Below are 21,724 nucleotides of genomic sequence, written 5' to 3'. Positions count from 1 at the left end.
TTGTAAGGAATGAGCTTGGATATTTAGTTAAGGAAATTCCCGAGTCAAGTGTTGGAGATGCTGCCCGGTTTCTTGTTGCTTATAATAAAGTGCCAAAGGAGAGAGATAAATTGAAGGAAGAGCTGTTAAATAAAAAGGAACAGGATGATTTTGGAACTTCTCAGCCTCTCCAGATGTCAAAACATGTTAAAAACTCCAAAACAGCTACTGGAATTGTGACACAGAGAAAAGTCTGAGTGTGTGACTGTCCCACCCTTTGCTACAGCCTCAGATTTCATCTAATTCTCATTAGCTTAAAAGTATGAAATCAAAAGTTTTTAGTGCACTCAACCACACATGAAAATCTCTTCCAAGAGAGAAAGGGTGTTTCTCATATAGATTTTTTTCAATTGAACCAGAAGTCTTCTAGGAAACTTTAAAGCACTGTCCTTCAGCCATCTCAGTCTCCTATGGCCAACTGGCCTCTCTCAGCAACTGAGGCAGGACAATTCACCATATGTACCCCTCCTATGCCATAGTGGGAGAGATTTCAACCCTGCAGAAGACAGATAGAGCAGTGGGGTTAACCAGGTGCCAAAAGAGGTACATACTTTAAGCAGAACAAAGGAGAGCTCATGGAGCCTGAAACAATGAGAGATATTCCCACACAAAGTGATGTCCCTTGGTAAGGAAATGTTCCAGAGCCAAAAATCCATCCTTACACAGTTGACTAAGGATCATGGGACTACTTTTCTCAACAAGTCAGCTTTGAGTTAATCAAAAGGATGATTATCTGTATGTCCCTCATCTAATCACATGAACACCCTAAAAGGAGAGCGTTTTCTCAAGCTGGTAGCAGAAGAGGAAATCAAATTCAAAATATCAAACTTAAAGATGGAAGTGGAATATAGGACCCCTCAAAGGAGAGAACAGTAACTGGCTGACAGCCAGCAAGGAAATAGGGACCTCAATCCTATAAGCACAATGAACTGAATTTGGCCAACATCCTGAATGAGCTTGGAAGAGAATTCTTCCCAGATGAGCCCAGCTTGTTGACACCTTAATTCTGGCTTTCTGTGTTCCACAGCAATGGAACTAGCCAAGCCCACACTTCTGACCTACAGAAGTCTGAGGAAATAAACATTTTTTTTTTCTTTTTAAGCCACTAAGTGTGTGGTCATTTATTACACAGCATTAGAAAACTAGCCCAGCCCCTTAAGCCCTAGGCACAGAACTGACACATCATCACATTCACTGTATTTCATTGGCAAAAGCAAGTCCTAAAGCCAAGATAGTTTCAAAGGGTATGGATATAGAAGCCTCCTGAGGAGCATTGCAAAGGGCATGGGTATAAGTAGGCATGAACAGTTGGGATCATTCCTGCCCCACAAGAAGGGAATGTTGGCCTGGGGTCATTTTGAAAAGGAACTTGCCTAATAAGAATATTTCTTCCAGAAAGCAAGGAAACCAGTGGGGTGGAAAACCAGAAGTCAAGAGAGTGTTGGCAATGACCAGTCAAAGGCATTATCAAAAGGTAGCATCAGAAGATCATCATGAGAGTCAGCTTCAAACATCTCCCAGGCACAGAGAGGGCAAACCCATCTTATACCAGTACCAGTATAAGAAAGAAATTTCTGACCTTACCCACACTCCACAGTCATACCCAAAGGATGGGACAATTCTTAGGCCAGCTGGGTTCAGGCCCTCATAGGTCCCTAATTAATTTGTTCTTTCTCAGACTGGTCACTGTTACATAGGAGAAATATGACTGTGCTTATGTGATTCTTGTCAATAACCCGATGGCATGATAAAGCAGTGTACCTCCCCAGTACTTGGAAATTATAATGAGGCGGTCCAGATTGCTAAATGTGGATTTTGCAACCAGCTCAGATAATGAGGTAATTATGCTTGAGTTTCAAGATAATGTGGTTGAAGCATGAGAAGCTTGGTAAGCCCTTCCCCCTTGACTTCAGCTTATTCCATGACCTGAAGGTCCCCTAAACAGGAGGAGGAGACCACAGTACCAACCCAAGTACATTTTACAAAAGGGATTCAGAAGCCAAAATAAACTAACCCTCCCTCACTCTACTGTTTTCTGCTGATAACATAGCCATAGAGAAAACCATCACTTCTACAGTATGTATTTGTCAGAATGCTACATTTGTCCAGCCTCTAAAACAGTCCTCTGCAGGACAGCTTCAATGGACCAGAAACAGAATGAGGAAGTGAGATATATCCCAAACACACACCCTGAATCATACTTGTTTAACTCAACAGTTACATGTGCAACAGTGTAAAGAGCACTTAGAATAGAAGCATTTTTCTTTATTTCTCAAACTAGCTTAGAACCAGCTCCAGACTGATTGGAAGACCAGTATCTCACTCCTAGGCCTCCACCCTGACCCAGCTTATTAAAGAAGACCCAGGTGTATGCAATCCAAAATGGCAGAACCACAGATTTCAACTTACAGGTGGGGAGAGCTCTGTTGTCCATTGGACTAATGTAATCTTTTCTGCCATTGGTTTTTGCAGCCACCTTCTAGATCTCCACCATGCATCTAGTGCCACTGCTCAGAGCTCTGGAAACCATATATTTAAAGGGGGACTCTTTGGGCAGCTATACCCATCAACAGTAAGCTCAGCCATAGGTGCTCTTCAGTGAGACTCTCAGACCCCTGCTACTATTTCTTATCCCTCACAGACAGCCACAGAACCATTCTCCAAAACTATGCCAGGTTAGACACCATAGCTGCATCATAGTGGGACAACCATCTGCGCTCAAAGAATCTACCTCCAAGTCTTGATTTTAGTTCTGTGTGTACACTTGTAGTTTGGGCTGATTTATTTTCTAACTCTCTAGCTAAGCTGTTGACCAGGGAAGTGGTCATCTCAAGACTCAACTGGGACTGTAGTGTCTGTTTCCAACCTCATTCACCTGGTTATTGGCAGTTCTCAGTTCTTCATTAGCAGTTGGCTGCAGGCTTCATCATGTGGCTCTCTCCAAAATGATACTCACAATATAGCACTTATTTCTCATAAAATGAGAGATCCAAGAAACAGGGAAAGCAAGAGAGCACCCAAAACAGAACCCGCAGTCCTCTATAACCTAACCCTGAAAATGATGTACTATCAATTCTGCCATATACTACTGGTCACCCTCATCAACTCCAATACAACCTGGGAGGAAACTACACACAGAGGTGAATACCAAGAGGTAGAGAATCATTGGGATCCATCTTGGAAGTGGACTGCCACCATCCTTTTATTGATCCTACATCCCTGTCTAGTGACCACCACGTTTCCCTGCTCCCTCTAGAGAAAAAAAAAATTCTTAAAATTTGGCTTTTTTACCTAATCTGTTAAAATTATTTTTTAGAAAATCACAAGTATGATTTTCCTTCCTCCGTTCCCATTTCTTTCCTTCTGACTGCACCCCATCCAATATAATCTTTGTCCCCATCAGTTTACTCTTGTTTGTCAAGTTCACCAGTGACTTCTGCATTGCCAAATCCACTGGTCAACTCTCAGTGCTCATCTCGCTCAACTCGCTACTAGCATGTAATACAACCAATCACCTCCTTTTCCTTAAAACACCACCTATACTTGATCTCCAGAATATCACACTCTTCTGGTTCATCTTCGGCCTCACTGGCTGCTTAACAGGCTTTTCACAGATTTATGAAGACACAGAGGGGGAAATACTCAGCAGTCATAGTGAAAACTAAGCAAACTTTAAAATGAGGCTATTAGGGGTGCCTGGGTGGCTCAGTGGGTTAAAGCCTCTGCCTTCGGCTCAGGTCATGATCTCAGGGTCCTGGGATGGAGCCCTGCATTGGGCTCTCCACTCAGTGGGGAGCCTGCTCCCCTCTCTCTCTCTGCCTGCCTCTCTGCCTACTTGTGATCTCTGCCTGTCGAATAAATAAGTAAAATCTTTTAAAAAATAAATAAAATGAGGCTATTATTAACTTCAGAGGAAAAAAATTATGCAAGAGAGAAAACATTAAGAGTTCATTAGTTGGTTGAATAGTGAACAATAACCAAACAGGCAGATGAATCTCTAAACACTTAGTCAAATCATTTTTTTTTGCATAACTATATTGAGAAGATTGAATCAGGGAAATTGGAGGAGAGAGTTCTGATAGTGACAGTAGATAATTTCTTAAAATGTTAAAAGTAATATAAACATTATTTGGAAACATGGAAGTTCATACCGGAAGAAACAACAAAAGAGTTGGCTGTGGTAACCTCAGCTGCATGCTGGGGAGACCGGACAAACCACTGCACTGAGAATAGCTAGGAAAACTGGAAAAAATCAACCTATGGAAGGCATCTATGAACTAACTAGTTAGTGAAGATAACTTTCCCTACTGCCATGTCTCCATCTTCCCAGTCTTCAGCTCCTATTCCCTGGGATCCTTCTCCCCAAAACAAAAATCTAAGCCTCTGTTTTCTGGGGGATAACAGTCTAAGACTCAAAATAGGAGATGTTAAGATAGCTTCTACAAGAGACCTGACCTAGTTTGGGTGATCAGTGAAGGCTTCCCCCAAGGAAATGACATTAAAACAGATCTAGAAAATAAGTAAGAAGAGACACATAGGTGGTGAAGGGATGGGAGGACATTCCAGACAGAAAAAAATGGTATTAGCAAAAACCCTGAGTTGGAAAGGATATTAGAACATTTGAGACTGAAAGGAAGCCAGTGTCACATGCGCCCAAACATAAGGGGAAGGAAGGTGGGAGGGGAGGTGGAGGGAAGCCAGATCCCTGCAGACGCTGGGACTGGAACATGACTAAGGCTTTGTTCTAAGAATATTGAGAAAGCCCTGAAACCTTTTAGGCATGTGAATTGACATGGTTGGAGTTGGTTTATAAAGATTGCTTTTGCTGCTTTGTAGAGAATGGATTGGAGTGAAGTGAGGCTGGACGTGGGGATGATGATTAAGGAGCTGGTGCCATGATCCAAGCCAAACATGAAGGTGACTGAGCTCTAGAGTGGTGGTCTTAGAGAAAGAAAAGAGTGGACAGATTTGAGAGATGGGGAGAAGTGCATTGGTGCTTGGTGATGGCTTGCATCTTAGTGGGCTGGGAAAGGGAAAGATCTATATTAATTGACTGAATGCCTCAACCAGAAACTACTAATTCCTCAAAGACTCTTTGGGCTAGAGAGTGTGGAAAAAACAAGAAATACAAGACACAACCTCAATCTTCAGAAAGATAATGATCCAGTTTGAAGGTAAGACACATGAAACCTATGAAAACCTAGTGCTGGCTTCATGAAAGATTATTCTGTGTGGATAGAAGATGAGGTAAAAGATACTTAAAGTCAGGGACATGAGCTAGTATGCTTATGTCCTGATGACGACGATAACAATGATGGTGGTGGTGATCACAGTACAAAAGCAAACATTCACCAAATGGTTTCTGTGTGCCAAGTGTGGTGCTAAGTGATGGGGACTTTATCCTTAGAGAAACAAGAAACTTTTGTAATCTTTTAAGAAACGAGTAGCTCAATCACCCTTGCATTTTTAGACACTCTGAGTTTCTACACAGAGAAGACATCAGAGGGTCTGAAGGAAAGAACAAGGAGGAGTTGATCAGGCAGCAGGCTACTGCAATAATTCAGAGATGAGATAGAGGTCTATAACAGATGCTGTCAGTAACCCTCCCATAACCATCAGCTCTCATCTTTCCTCACATGCCTAGGGGCATCTCTGTCTCTTTCTCTTCCCTCGACTACTGAACTATGCTAGGCTCACATGTGGGACAGACTAGAAGTACTAAAGACTTGATGTCCTCAGAAGTAGCCCTCAACAAGCAAGGGGTGGAAGATGGGAGACAAATATTCCAGGTCCTTTGTCTCTTAGGTGAGAGCTTTGAGGAGTTGGCCAGAGCCCCGGCATGACTGAGCCCATCCTGTAGGGCTGCCTTCCCATCCCTCCCTCCCATCCCCACTCCCTAACCAGAGCTCTCTAAAGTCCCCTCCAAATAAACCACCTTCACTCAGCTTCTTGTCTCATAGTCTGCATCTGGGGGACCTCATCCTGGACCAAGTCTCTTCCTGGTGTGGTGACAGTATAGGGCTGCAGAGAAGTCTCCAATTCAAGACATATCAGAGGTTAGTCACCTTCCCTATGGGAAGCCATGCAACAGCTGGAACAATGCTTCCCGTATCTTTGACCAGCAAAGGGACAACCCAAGATCCATGAGGGAGATGTGGTGAGGAAGAGTCAAGGAAAATAAGCCTTGTTTGTTATGACTGAACTTTAGCCCCAGACTCCAGGTTGAACTCTCCAACCCTTGTAAGTCACAGGAGTCATGGGAAATGCCTCTTGTTTCTTTCCTAAACACACATGCTAGAGGCATAATGGTTACTGTATTCGTTATCTATTTCTGAGTAACAAATTATCCCAAACTTGGTGGCTTAAAACAACAGTAAGCATGACTATCTTCACAGTTTCTGTGGGTCAGAATTTTGAACCAACTTAGCCGGGCAGTCCCACCTTGGGATCATTCATGAGGTTATACCACATTTCAGCAGGGGGCTTCACTCATCTGAAGGCCTGACTGGGGCTAGAGGATCCATTTCCGGGGTTGCTCACTCACCGCATGACAAGTGGGTCCTGGGTCTTGGTGGGGAGATGCCATTACTCTTTATGTGGGTCTCTCCTGGGGATACTGGAGCCCCTACAACATGGCAGCTGTTTTCCCTCAGAGCACATGATGAGAGAGAGAGAGAGACAGAGACAGAGAAAACACCAAGTGGAAGCTACCTTTTTGATGGCCTAGCCTTGAAGTCCCATAGCATCATTTCCACCACATTCCATTAGTCAAAGACAACTAACTAAGTCCAGTCAGCATTTGAAGGAGGAGAATTAGGTCTACCTTTTGAAGGAGGAGTGTCAAAGAATTCGTGGGCATATTTTAAACACCACAGTTGCCTACCTGACCCTTTCCTCTAGATCCTCACCCTAATCTTGGCCCTGATGATCTTTACAGTTCTGCAATAAGAAGATGGTTAGAAAAGGAAACCCAAGGAAATGGGTCTCAGAAAGAAGAGAGACATTCCTCTCTGGACCTAGAGCAGAGCTGCCCTCCGCAGCTCTCCCAACCCCTTCTTGCCACCCCTCAGAGCCTAGAGAACTTGTCAAAGTGCCCCCCAACCCAGGGCAAGCAGTAGAATGAGCCTGAACCTGGGTAATTGAGAAAGACAGTGAGTTAGAAAGTGACAGGAGAGTTAACAGGAAGAAAGAGAAAGATGCAGAACCGGGTTCAGGAAACAGTAGCTACTCCTGAATAGTACCAACTGGGTGATTTTAGTTTTCTTTTTGCTTATTATATGTATTTTCAATAGTGAGCTTGGATGCATGTAACAAGGGAGGGGAAACAATAAAAAGGTTTTTAAAGAAGGGCTCTCAAATTATTAGGTTAGAATAGAAACTCTAATTATATGCTGCTTTCAAGAACAAACCTAAAACAAAATTACACTGAAAAGCTAAAAATAAATATTAAAAAAATAAGAAGAGCCAAAGTGTATCAGGAAAACACAAAGAGAGCAAAGATAGCGAAATTAATTTCGGACTACATAGAATCCAAGGCATTCAACAGAACTGACAGATTCATTTCATACTGAAGAGAAGTGTATTCTACAGCAAAGACATAACAGATAAAGTAGGTGTCCCCAGTGACCACTAAATTTGCTTTGTCTCCACTCTAGGGAGAGAGAGCAGTGTCAGAGAGTCACTGTTGACCCCTGAAAGGCTGATTCATCACTGAGTCACAGAAGGTGATGGAGGGGGGGAATAAAATCACAAGTAAATTTCATAGTCTTTCAGTAAAAAGCAGACACAAGAGAAAAGGCATGTGGGAAAAACCAGACTGAAGAGAGGGAGCCAAACAAAATGGAAGAAAACAGAGAGGATTGGCAGCCTGCTCTATGGGCAGGGAACTCCAGCTCCCGTGTCCTCATGGTCTGGAAATGGAAGGAACCAGAGGGTTATCCCAATAATGCTGGAGGAGATGGCACCTAAGAGGCCCCTAGGGCATATCTGACTGTCTGTGTGGGGACAGTAATAAGGAACTGGGGGGATTGGAATGAATATGTTCTACCAAGTCTGGCTGTTCGAGAACTTCTAAGCATTCTGCACCAATCTGAGGCTTCTCTTGCTCTTTCTGGTCAGACCAGGGATGACATGAGTCACAGCACACCCAGTCAACACTGCCTCACTCCTTCTTTATCCAGGGGTCACAGAAAACTATTTGCCCTGTCTCCCACAGACTGGAAAGCAAAAGCGAAAAGAGGATTTGTCTCCTGCTGTCCTAGAGGAGCCAAGATGGGAAACTCGGATCCTGAGGTCATAACAGGTAGAGGCACTAAATCTGGGGCCCCAGGGTAGAATTCAGGGGATCTGTGAACTTGCACGGGAAAAACAAAAAACAAAAAACACTACTCTTTTGTTTTCATTATTCTCCACTTGAAATTGAGCATTGCCTTCACTTGTGAATGTTTTTCACAAGCCCCGGGAGTGATAACAGAATCCAGGACTTTGTCAAGCAAGAGAAAACGGGAGGGTTTCCAATCACATGGCAGATGAAGCAGATCTTTCAAAATGCCATTTACATTCAGACAGGGGTGCAACATTGTAGACACTCAACCGCTGGATCTGGTTGTTTTGTGTGTTAATAAAGATGTACATTGTCTTATGTCATCGATGGGGTCTTTGAAAAGTATTTTGATAACTGGGTTTCCATGCCATTGGCTTCCTGTGCAATTCTAAGTATTTTATTTATTTAAAGACGGAAATCTGAAAAGGCTCCATGAAGACTGTCAAGGGGGTCCATGGTCCAAACAAGACCCCAAGACCCCTGATGCCTACGTACCTCCCCTAACCCCAGGAAGTGGGGTAGAGCAGGAAGTCGGGCAAGGAGGAACACCCCATCCCAGGGGGAGTAATAGAATCATAGTTTGTTCGTGGTTTTGTGGAATTTATTGATAGTGGTTTTTTTCTTTGTTTTTTGTTTCCCCCCTCTCCCTTTCTGCCCCCCACACCCTGCTCCACTCACATCATAGCTCCCTCCAAAGTGACCCATGTTGAGACTACCCACTGTGTAACTGGCCACATTTGTCTCCATGCTCATATTTTTCACCTACGAACATGAATGGGGTTTTCCAGCCTTTTTCCAAACATAAAGAAACCATCATGAATAAATGGAGAAAAGATGGATTTTCTGTGATACTATGTATTTGAGACATTTATATTAATACATCACCAAAAAAATGGGACACAAGAAAAGCAGGTCCCTCTACTGTGTAGTTCTCATTGACATTATACTGTGTTTTCCCTTATTAAGTTCCATTTAGAACCCTTTCTAATGATATATATTTCACATAAGAATACAACAAAATATATTTAATCATCCCAGTTTTTCTTCATGAGAAAAATGCTATGACGAGCTTCATTATACACAAGTCTTTGTGGAAAATTCTGGCTATGATTTAAGGATAAATCTGGGAAGTGAAATGAATCGATCAGAGAGTACTAAGGTTTGGAAACTCTTGTTACATAGTAATCAGTTCCTCATAGAAAGGTCATACCAATTTCACACTCCCTAGAGGTGAAGGAAGGTGCCTCTCATTTCTCCTTCAGTAGCGACAAAAACGTTATTTAAAAGAACTTTGTCAATTTTACAGGCTAAATTGTCTCCATTTTGATTCATATTTCTATGACTGGTAATGTGGATGAGCTTTTGAAATATGTTTACCGTCCCTGTATATTTCTCTTCTGGGATTTGTGTCTTCCTGTATTTGCCACTATTTATACTGGAATGTTAATATTTTATTCTTAGCGTGCTAAGGACATTAACTGTCAGGTCGGCTTCAAATTGTTTTCCCCCCATCTTTCTGCAAGTTCTGATGGACCCATGCCCCTATGGGCATTATTATTTGGGGACCTTGATAGAAACTTTCATTTCAGTGTTTTGTTGTTTTGTTTTTGTTTTGGGGTTTTTAAATTATTAATATATAATGTATTATTTGCCCCAGGGATACAGGTCTGTGAATCATCAGGTTTTCACAATTCACAGCACTCACCATAGCATATACTCTCCCCAATGTCCATCACCCAACCACCCTATCACTACCCCCCCACCCCCAGCAACCCTCAGTTTGTTTTGTGAGATTAAGAGTCTCTTATGGGTTGTCCCCCAACCCATTCCATCTTGAGAAACTTTCGTTTTAATATTTTGTCATTCTGGTTTTTCCCATTGGTTTTAAAAGTTGGTTTTGGTGATTCTTTGTGTTTGTTTTGTTTTGTTTTGATGATTCTTGATGCACAATTTTATCTTCATGCTGTTCCCTGGTGGTTATTTTATTATTATGTTAAAAAAAAAAAGTCTTTCTCGCTTGAGCTCAATTTATTATTCATCTGTATTTTATCTTAATGTTTTAACACTTTGATTTTTACATTTTACTTTTAACCTAGTTATCACTTGTTTTTGTGGAGTCGTGAAGAAGGATCTATCTTGATTGCTTTAATACACGGGAATTATTCCCACGGTCATTGTGAAACAGATAATTTCTTCCCACCAGTTCACATCACCTACTATGAGGTCAAGTGTTGCTGCGAGGAGCTCCGGCTGTGGAGTCAGGCTGCCAAGATCACCAGGCTCCACCATCCACTGGCTGTGTGATCACCTGAAAGTCACTAAACCTCTCTGTGTCTCACTCTCCTCTTCTATAAAATGAGGATATTAATAGTGCCTATTATGAGATAGTCCTGGCATTGCATATTAGGTTGAACCCTATGAGATCCGTGTTTTTATAGGTTAAACCATCGAATATCATTACCTTATGTGAATCAGTTTAATAAATGTTAACTTTATTCCTGGAGTTGTATTTCTCCAGCAGTCCTAATGCAGGTTTGCACTGTTCTATTTACTACAGTTTTTATAAATAGACTTCATTTCTTTTGGTTGGTTTAGGTTTACAGGGGGAAAAAAAGGAGTAGGAAATATAATTATTTATTATGCGTGGGGTTTTTTTGAAAGATTTATTTATTTATTTTAGAGAGCAAGAGTATGACCAGGGAGAGGGGCAGAAAGAGAGAGAGAGAGAGAGAAGCAGACTCCGGGCTTGATCTCAGGACCCTGAGATCATGACCTGAGCTGAAATCAAGAGTCAGATGCTTAACAGACTGAGCCACCCAGGAGCCCCAATTTATTACAGTTTTGTAATATATTTTAACCCAGTAGAGCAAGTTTGTCCTCATTTTATTTTTTTTTTAAGATTTTATTTATTTGTTTGTCATAGAGAGAGCACAAGCAGGCAGAGTGGCATGCAGAGAGAGAAGCAGGCTCCCAGCTGGACAAGGAGACTGATGCAGGACTCAATCCCAGGACCCTGGGATCATGTGTCCTCATTTTAAAGAAGATGTTCTTATCTATTTGTTCTTCCAGGTAACACAGAAGTTTAAAATCATTAATTTCCCAAGAAGTTCCATTGAGAGTTTCCATTAGAACTATTTTTACATTACAAATGACTTAGAAAAGAACCCACATTGTTAGATTTTTTTTCAGGTTTCCCATCCAGGACTATGATTTGATGTTACTTATTAAAGTTTCTTTTTAAGTTTTTCAGTGAACTTTTAATTTATCCCCCACAGAACTCTCACACATTTTCTGTTACTTTTATTTTTAGGCATTTCATACTTTGTTATTTTTGCAAATGGAAATTTTCCTTTTTACTTTCCAGCTTGTAATTATTGGCACACAGAAAAACATTTTTGTAATATATTTCTGTTGTATCCCATCACCTTATTTACTATCTCATTTTCAACATAGCACTAGCAATAGATTGTTTTTTTAATTTCTGGTATTGAATCATAACATCTTCAAATAATGGCAATGTTTTAAAAAAATCTTTCCTCTTTCCAAGTGTTAAAAAAATCTTGTTTCTGGGGCGCCTGGGTGGTGCAGTTGGTTGAGCGACCGACTCTTGGTTTCAGCTCAGGTCGTGATCTCAGGATCATGACTTTAGGGTCATGATCTCAGGGTCGTGGGATCAAGCCCCATGTGGGGCTTCCACATAGAGTCGGCTTAAGATTCTCTCTCCCTAAAAAAAAAAAAAACAACAACACAAAAAAAACCAACTCTCTTCCTCTCCCTCTGCTCTCCCCTAAAATAAATAAATCTTTAAAAAAAAAAATCTTGCCTTTAAAAAAAAAATCTTATTCCTAATTTATTTATTTATTAAAATGTCCGGAACTGGAACACCTGGGTGGTTCAGTCGGTTGAGCAACTGCTTTGGGCTCAGGTCATGATTCCAGTGTCCTGGGATCGAGCCCCACCTCAGTCTCCTTGTTGAGTGAGGAGCTTGCTTCTCCCTCTGCCTGCCCTCCCCCTGCTTGTGCGCTCTCTCTCTTTGACAAATAAATAAATAAATAAATAAATAAAATCTTTTAAAAATAATAAATAAAATGTCCAAACCTTTGAGATCATTAAATTTATAAAAAAAATCCTGCAATCTAGTTTTTACCTATTTTATTTATTTATTTTTTTTAAAGAATTTATTTATTTATTTGACAGAGATAGATCACAAGCAGGCAGAGAGGCAGGCAGAGAGAGAGAGAGAGAGAGGGAAGCAGGCTCCCTGCTGAGCAGAGAGCCCGATGCGGGCCTCGATCCCAGGACCCTGAGATCATGACCTGAGCCGAAGGCAGCGGCTTAACCCACTGAGCCACCCAGGTGCCCAAGTTTTTACCTATTTTAATGAGAATGCCTTTATTGTTGAAATGGGGAAAAATGGTGTTGACAGTTAAATTTTTATAGTTTTGTGTTGTATGAATTATTCTGCTCCTGGTTTGCCTTGAATTTCCTTTCACTAATGATAACTGAATTTTAAATGATGACTGTGCAAGATCTATTAAGGAGATCATATATTTCCTAAATTTTCCTATAGATTTTGGCATATGAAAGAATCGGTTCTTGGTGCACTTGGTTTCAGTTCAGGCCATGATCTTGTGGTTGTGGGATCGAGCCCCCCATGAGATTCTGCTGTGCTCTGCATGGAGTCTTGCTTCAGATCTCTCCATCTTCCTCCTGCTCACTGTCTCTCTTCCTCTCAAATAAATAAATAAGTAAATCTTAAGAGAAAAAAAAAAAAAACAGTCAGCAACAATTGTTTCTGTCCCATTTCTGCATGAGAAGACTGAGGCCCTTAAAGGGATTGCCTGGGCGGGCTGGCAGAGTCTGAGGCCAGTCTGTGGGCCAGGCCATTGCTCTTCCCATCCCCCACCCTCACCAGCTGAGGAACTTGCCATTTTACAGATGGAGACACTGACCAGCTCGTGGGACAAGCAAGTTGCCCAGAGCAGCACAGATGCCAGGACTGAACTCTTGGGTCTATTGATCTGATCTATTTGTGTGTATTGACTTGTGTTGGATTACTTGTGTGATCTGTCTAGGACAAGCCCCATTCCTCACCTCAGTTTCCCCATCTGACCTTATTTCTTTTCTGTGAACACTCAATCCAGGGGCCAGGAGAGTGCCTGAAAGGGACAATTCTGAATCCCTCTGGCTTTTTTCCTCCTCCCCCGCTTTTCACCAAACCCTCCGATCTGTTGCTAGCCCTCTACCCCAAAGGCATCCACCTGCAGCCAACCCAGAGCTGAAGGCTGAGACCAAAATGGCTCCAAGAATTCCAGGTCAGTGACTGGGTTTGCCTGCCCCAAGTAGGCTCCAACCTACATTTCCAAGTGGAGGAAAGAAGAACTATCCTTTATCTGGAAGCAGTGAGCTTGGGAGGTTGGTTACCTGAGGGGGCAGAGGGACATGGGACAGTACCCTCTGCGCAAGGGTTTACAGTTTCGTGCACAGACAGTCCCTGACCCCTGCCAGTATGTTCCCAGGGCATTGTTCTGGGGAAGAATGAGATCCAATGAGCAGGAGCAACACCCTGACTGTGTGGACATTCAGAGGGTTTCTCCATGGGGGCTTCCTGGAGGAGGTGGCCCTCTGGAGGAACTTGGTTTGGGCAGCAAGGATTCCATGCAGAGGGAACCATCTGTGCGTGAAGACGGTGAGCCACAAAGCTGCTTCTAATGTATGTGTCTACTTCACCATCCCCCTCTGAAAAATAATTGTACTCAATCCAAAGCAAACAAAAGCACAGCCCAGATTTTAAATTGGAGAGACTGCCTCAGATTTTGTTTACTTGTCCCGATTTACATTCTTTCCCGGCCCCAACAAGACTACTTCCTTGCCCTGGCACTGTCGGACTTTGCACTGAGATTGGGGAGGGATGGGGGGTGTGGATTGTGGGGGAGAAGTTAGCGGGTGGAGGGAGGGTGGGGGCGCCCCATATGCAAGGGGAAGAGGCTCCACACTTACTGGGGCAGGGGGCTTTAATGTGAGGCGGAGCCAGTGTGAGGAAACGCCCCCCAGGGCGTCCCTTCTCCACTGACAGCCTGGAGGCGACTGGTGGGTCGCCCAGTCTCCCCTCGGAGAACGCGGTCCCGTTGGTGTCCGAGGCTGGCGCGCCCTCTCGCGGCCCTGCGGGGCACTGCGCCGGCTGAGCCTTAAGCATCCTGGAGGGGCTGTTAGTTCCTGGAGACAGCTGTCCCTTGCAGCATATTTAAGGGCTCTGAGGAGCACGACCCACCGTCCCCTGCAGAGAGTGTCCCTACTTCGATGCCTCTGCAGCTCAACTACAGAATGCCCTAGTCAGCCCTACCGACGGCTTCAAATGCCCCTTCCCCTTTTCAAACATTTCTCTCCTGTCCCCTCCCTGCTGTGTTTCCTCTCCCCATGTCCCAGCCTTAGCAAAGCCTCACTGCTGTGTGAATGACTGGTTTTTACTCCCTTCACCTGTAGCTTAACGGGATATTTCACATCTTTCTTCCTGGGTCAAATTGCCTGGGTCTGAATGGTGGCTATGACACTTAAAAATCCAAGTTGGGGTCACTGATGAATTATTCTTCTTGTGCCTGGCTTCCCCATCTGTGGAATGGGGATGATTGTAGCACCAATGTCACAGATTTGGCATAAGATAAATGAGCTATTATAAGTGCAGCAGATCTGTGTCCCCCCCACATTCCGTGATGTCTCTCCTTTTCCTGGTTCTCCTGTCTTCACTCCCCCCAGGGAGCACCTGCTTCTCTTTGTTGCAGGGCTGGGCTGGTCTTCTGGAACCTGCCCAACCCCACAAGCAGCAGCCTAGAAGGGCCCCTAGTCAGGGGATCTCTTTGCTGGTGTTAATCAAGGTCCTCCAGAAAAACAGGGTCAATAGTGTGTATCTTTTTAATGTGTATATACACGTACACACACACACACCAAGGAACTGGATCGTGTGGTTATAGAGGCTGATGACTAGTCCCAAGATCTACAGTCAGTAAGCTGGAGACCCAGGGGGGCTGCTGATGGTATATTTCCAGCCCAAGTGCAGAGGCCTGAGCCCCAGGAAAGCTGCTGTTCCAGTTCCAGTCTAAACCTAGGGAGAGAAAATGATGTCCGACCTTGAAGGTAGTCAGGGGGGAGGAGTTCCCTCTTACACAAAGGTGGGTTGACCTTTTCTTCTATTCAGGTCTTCAACTGATTGGATAAAGCCCACCCCTGTTGGGAGAGCAATCTGCTTTACTCAGTCTAGGATTTAAATATTAATCTCCTCCAAAAATACTCCCACAGAAATGCCCAGATTAATGTTTAACCAAATATCTGAACAGCTTGTGGCCAGGGGGCACCGATGAACCTTCACTGACCCCAAGGACTCGAGGCAAGTAACAACAGACCTACAGACCACTGGGCAACAGGAAGACAGACCCTCTAGCCTGCCTCTGTGTTTGTGTCGGCTCCCTCCCTGCTCCGTTCCACTTTCTCACTCCCTCACAGGCTTCCCCTGGACTGGCTTCCTCATACATTACTTTCATGTGCTTCTTCGCAGGGGTGCTTTGTGGGGCAGGGGCGGGGCAACCCACGAAAACACGTAAAGCACTTAGACAAATATCAGGTACATAGTGGGCATGCAAATGTTTTATGATTATTATGATTATTGTAGCTATTCCAGATGCTTGGAGGCCTTGTCTGCATACCAGGGCTCTACTCTGACTGCTGTCCCCTTCCCAAAGCCTGGTCCTGAACTGGGAGCTCCTCACCATCTCTCCAAGCCTGACATCCAGCCTTTGTATGGACTTGCACAATTTCAGATCAACCAATTCATCCTCCCTCCGCCATCCCCCCACCCCCACCCCCGCCAGTGCAGGAATTCTCTCTACAACATCCCTGAGTCTCTTTCCACCTTGGCCACAACACCTCTTATTGCTAGAATAGTCCATTCCTCTCCCCAGGACCCTCAGAATCAACTGTTATTGGGGGCGGGGGGTGGTGGAAATAAACCTGGACAGGAGCAATGCCTGCAAATTCACGGTAAAAAAAAAAAATGAATTTCCACGAAAAAGAAAAAAATTGCATATTTTGCGGCTCATGCTCTGGGCACACAAGAACACACAATGAGCTTAGTTCACCACACGGCCTTCCCAGAGCACTTCATTGTGTATAATGTGAAAGAGCCTGGCTGAAAACAGGATTGTGTGGCCCTAATTAAATAGATAATTATTTGTACGTGGACATGTTTCATGAGTGGGGCTTGGTGAATAGGAGCCATAAGTACATATATTAGGAAACAATTCCATTAAAAATGAACTTCAGGCAACCGAAAAGCTTCTGATGGGTTATGAGCCATTTAAAGAGATTTTTGTAGCTAAAGTGTTATTGGCTGGTCCCACCTTTTACTGAAAGGCTTTAAAAATGTAATCAAAACATCGGAAATTATAATGTAAATCAATGGGGGAAAGGCATTCCGTTCAGAAAGATTCAGTTTTTCTGTAGTTTCTCCTGAACTCAGCTGTGACGTGAATTGGTTTATTTTGTGTACATCGATAGAAAATGAGGATCATTATAAAGAAGTATTTTAGTGAATTCAAAGTGCTCTAGATACCCATTGAATAAAGGCCTCAGTTATTTGTACCTTTGGAAAATGGGCTGAGTTTTCCAGAAGAAAATCTGAAATGAACACAAGATACTAGTACTCTCCTGCAACAAATGATCAAATTTTGTCAAGTTGGATATCATTCCCTGATATTTTTTTCACATATCCACTTGACCTTCATGTGTCCCCAGCCCTGGCCTGGTAAACCATCTGCCCCAAAAAAGGAATATCCAAAGTTTGCTCGTTATTTATGTCAGACAACCATCCGTTGCATGAAATGGGTGTCTGGTCCAAGAATCATCCAAGAGCAAGACTCCTGAACTGTGAGGTGTGAGTCTTTAAAATTTTCTTTTAAGACAGATTTGTTATATACACATATATGCATGTGATGTGTGTATACACATATATGCACGGGTGTGTCTTACACATTTTATACTGTAAAGACATATACCAAACGTAACAGAGATTTTCTTTGGTGTAATCTTTAAAATGTCAATTTTAAAAAATAGTTCAGATGTGCAGAATACTTTCCTATTCACTTAGGAATTACTTTGGGTCTCAGTGAAGTTTCTAACAAGGGATCCTATCTGCTTTTCGTTCTTTATAGTTTTCTAACAAGCTTATTTTAGACTATTTACTTCTAAGTATCAGTTTCGTTTCACTGTGTCAGTTTTGGCCAATAAAATCGACGTTATTGATTCATTCTAAATATTTCTGATTTTTCTAGTGCGTTTTCCTTGTTAATCCTTGAGTTGCTTCTCATTTTATTCCATTTTGACCAGAAAAATGTAGTCTGTAAATGAGTTCTTTAGACTCTGGTAAAATATCCTCTTTAGTCCAATATATGGTCAACTTTGGGAAGGGTCTTATCCGGGTTTGAAAAAAAAAAATCATGTGCTCTCTGACACACTGTCTCTGGTATAGAAAGTGCCCCCATGCCCACCTCCGTGCAGATGTTCATTCATTTATGCTCATCTGAATTCCATTTATTATCCTTTCAATCTACTTAATCTGTATCTCTAATCTGTTCTGAGAGATGTGACAAAAACTCTGATTGTGTGCCTATTTCTGTTTGTAATTGTGTTGTTTATTTACTGCGTTCTACACTTTGAAATTACACTTCTAGGAACATACCGGCTGATATCTTGTATCTTCTTGGTGGACTGTTCCTCCAATTGGTGTGAAATATCCCTCTTGTCTTTTTTACTGCTTTTCTCATAAAATCCTATTTTGTGCAGTGCCTGGGTGCCTCAGTGGGTTAAGCCTCTGCCTTTGGCTCAGGTCATGATCTCAGGGTCCTGGGATCAAGCCCCACATCAGGCTCTCTGCTCAACTTCCCCCTCTCTCTGCCTACTTGTGATCTCTCTGTCAAATAAGCAAATAAAATCTTTAAAAAAAAAAAACCAAAAAAATCCTATTTTGTCTGATATTATACTGCTGTGCCATCTTGTTAGCATTTGCCTGGCTTTTATCCCTTTCATTTTAACCTTCTGGTATTCCTCGATTCATGTATGTTTCACATAAACAGCATAAAGCTAGACTTCATGGGACTGTTGCTTTTGCTCCTATCTGAAAATCTCTGTGCATATAGATTAGAGGACTCTTGGGTGACCATCATGTATATATTTTTATTATGATGGCCATTACACTGGATTTATTTCTACCATTTTATTCTGGCCTTTCTATTTACCTGCTTCCTCTTTGCTTATTTTTTTTCTCCTTCCCTGACTTCTGTGAGATTGCACATGTTTTCTTGACTCCTTTCTTCACCCTACCTATTTGGAGAACACATACTTTCATTCATTTAATAGTTATCTTTATAATATAGACTTCTCACTTTCTCATATTTGTCACGAAAATCCATATCAGGATCGTCTTATTAAATGAAATACATAATTTTCAGTTCTTTAAATGTCTTTATTAAGCTTTCTCTTAACTACCATGTCATTCTTATCTAAGATTTCAGTTCTCACTTCTCTTAGAATACAAGTTATTATCAAAGCACCGGGGTGGCTCGGTCAGTTGAGCATCCAACTCTTGATTTTGACTCAGGTCATGATCTCAGGGTCATGAGATCGAGCCCCACCTCGGGCTCCGGGCTGAATGTGGAGCCTGCTTAAGATTCTCTCTCTTCTCCCTCTGCCCATCCCCACCGCAGGCATACTCATGCTTTCTCTCTCAAATAAATAAATATATCTGTAAAGAAAAAACACAAATTATTATCTCATACAAATCACCATTATGACTGTGCCTTTTATTATACCATGGTAATTATTGTAATTTAGAGAGACTATTTACCACATTTTGTCAATTACACATAAGACACACGGCCGTGAACATCCGATTGTTTACTCAAAGGATCCTGGATGATGTGAGTTTTCCTATCTCAGAACATCATCTGCCTTTCCATTGGTCCCATTCTTCTTTATACAACTCAGAAGCATCCGGGGTCTTGTTTCCAGAGTTCTCTCCTCTTCAACTAAAGTCTAATATTTTCATCTTTTTTATTGATGTGGTGAAAGAGCCCCTTCTCCTATATCCTCCTATTGCTGTTGAGAGGCTATTTTATTCTATATGTTAATTTTCTATCTGCCACTTTAGTGATTTCCCTGCTTCTATGATATTCTTTCATTTGATTTTCTTGGGTTCTCTGGGTATGCAATGGTATATCATCTCGAAGATAAGGATGATTTTACCTACTCCTTTCTAATTCTTAAATTCCTAAAATCATTCTCTTATCTAATTGCATTGACCTCCAAAAGAACATTAAATAATATGACACTGGGAGAAAGGTTGTCTCCTCATGATATAGAAAGGATGCTTCTAGTGTTTTCCCATGAAGCCTGATGCTCATGTCTGGGTTGAGATGGATGTGTTTTATCCTATTAAAGATGTGCCCAGCTGTTTGTTTTTTTTACTCAATATTAAGTAGCAGGTTGATTCTTGATTTAAAATACATACTTTTGGGTGGCTCACTGGGTTAAGCCTCTGCCTTCAGCTTGGGTCATGATCTCAGGGTCCTGGGATTGAGCCCCACATCCTGCTCTCTGCTCAGCGGGGACCCTGTTTCTCCCCGCCCCCCTGCCCCCCGCCGCCTGTCTCTGCCTACTTGTGATTTCTCTCTCTCTGTCAAATAAATAAATAAATAAAATCTTTAAAATACACACTTTCTATGTGGTTGGGAAAGAACCCACCATGCCTGTTTCATCACAACTTTGGCTTTGGGACTTGTTAAATCTTAGCTCAATATCCATCTACCAGCTGTAAGATCTTCATAATCTTATTGAATCTCAGGTAACTCATTGATAATCCCTCCCTCATAGAATTCTGAGAAGTTTAATTGAGAATGAGTATAAAACACTAGCACAGTGTCTGACACACAGTAAATGCTCAGGAAGGGGTGATTGCTTCAATTCTCATGATCAAGGCAGACCCCTCTGAGGTTTCTTCTTAAGGTGATCATGATAATTTACTTGTCTAAGACATAAACTCTATTCGGTTAAAAACATATTACATAAATATTAATACATATAATAACTATTAATAATTAATAAAATATATTTTTATTTCTATGGTTCCAAATTTGAGCAATTTTTTAGATCGGTCTCACCCAGGTTAAATTTGGAAATTTAAAACACATTTACATCAACATTTATGGTGTTGATTTCCGGGGGGGTGTGGGGGTGGAGGGAGGGTGGGTGGGGAACCATTTGCTCTTGAGGGATTCCAGACCACCTTGGAATATGTTGACCCTGCACTGCTTTTACTCAGCACAAGGAGGCAGCATTGCAAAAGAAACCTGAGCAAGGCTTCCCAGCAGCTCCGGGAATGTTCAGGACTTAAAAGCCTTGGGTGTTACACGCAAACAATGAATCATGGAACGCTCCATCAAAAACTAATGATGTACTGTATGGTGACTAACATAACATTTTTTTTTTAAAAAACCCTACTAATTTTGGAAGTAGTCTCTACCATTCCAGTCTTTTTCAGAAACCTGTTTATAAAATGGGTGGGTATATAAAAATCACATAGTAAACCCTCCACAAATGGTAAGCCCCTCACCTCGTCCATGTCTTTAGTCAAGTGTTGCTCTGTGCCCCTCCCCCAACTCCACCCCCTGCACCTAACCCTCTTTACCGTGGCTTCTTGCCGGTACCCCTGATAAGTCCAACATATTCGATGATTTACTGATTTATTGTGTTTGTGATTTACTGGATTCTCCCAGTTCCCCCATCTAGAACGTAAGCTCTACAGTGATACAGTTTGTTCCAAGTGACTAGAAGAGTGTCTGGCCAGAAGTCGATGCCCAGTAAGTGTTTGTTGGTTGACTGATGGCTGGGTGGTGCTGATGTTGGTGATACGGATGCTGCTGGTGCTGATGGGGATGGGTGTGGTGAGGATGATGGTGAGGGTGGTGGCTGGGGAGAGGGATTGGAAGCAGTGAGGGGGTGGCGCTGGGGTGGCAATGATGGTGGGAGGGGTACTGGAGGTGGGGGGAGGTAGGTGACCGTGGTTGAGGCGGTGATGGTGTAGCAGTCGTCATGATGATTACCATGTTGCAATTGGTCAGAGTCTCCTGAGAAGTTAGAATCTAAGCCTGAGGAGGGATGAGGATTTCCAGAGTCCGTCACATGAAAATGCTTTGTCTCTTGGTGTATAATACACCCTGCAAAATTGGGCTGGCCTTCCAGAACTCCACACCAGAACACAGAGAAGTCCCCACTTGGCTCTCTTCCCCCATCCAAACATGGAGGGGCCCCTCATGTGTA

The sequence above is a fragment of the Lutra lutra genome, chromosome 9 (genome assembly GCF_902655055.1).
Source record: "Lutra lutra chromosome 9, mLutLut1.2, whole genome shotgun sequence".
Classification (NCBI taxonomy): Eukaryota; Metazoa; Chordata; class Mammalia; order Carnivora; family Mustelidae; genus Lutra; species Lutra lutra.
The sequence above is the reverse complement of the archived record's forward strand: the minus strand, read 5'-3'. Positions refer to the sequence as shown.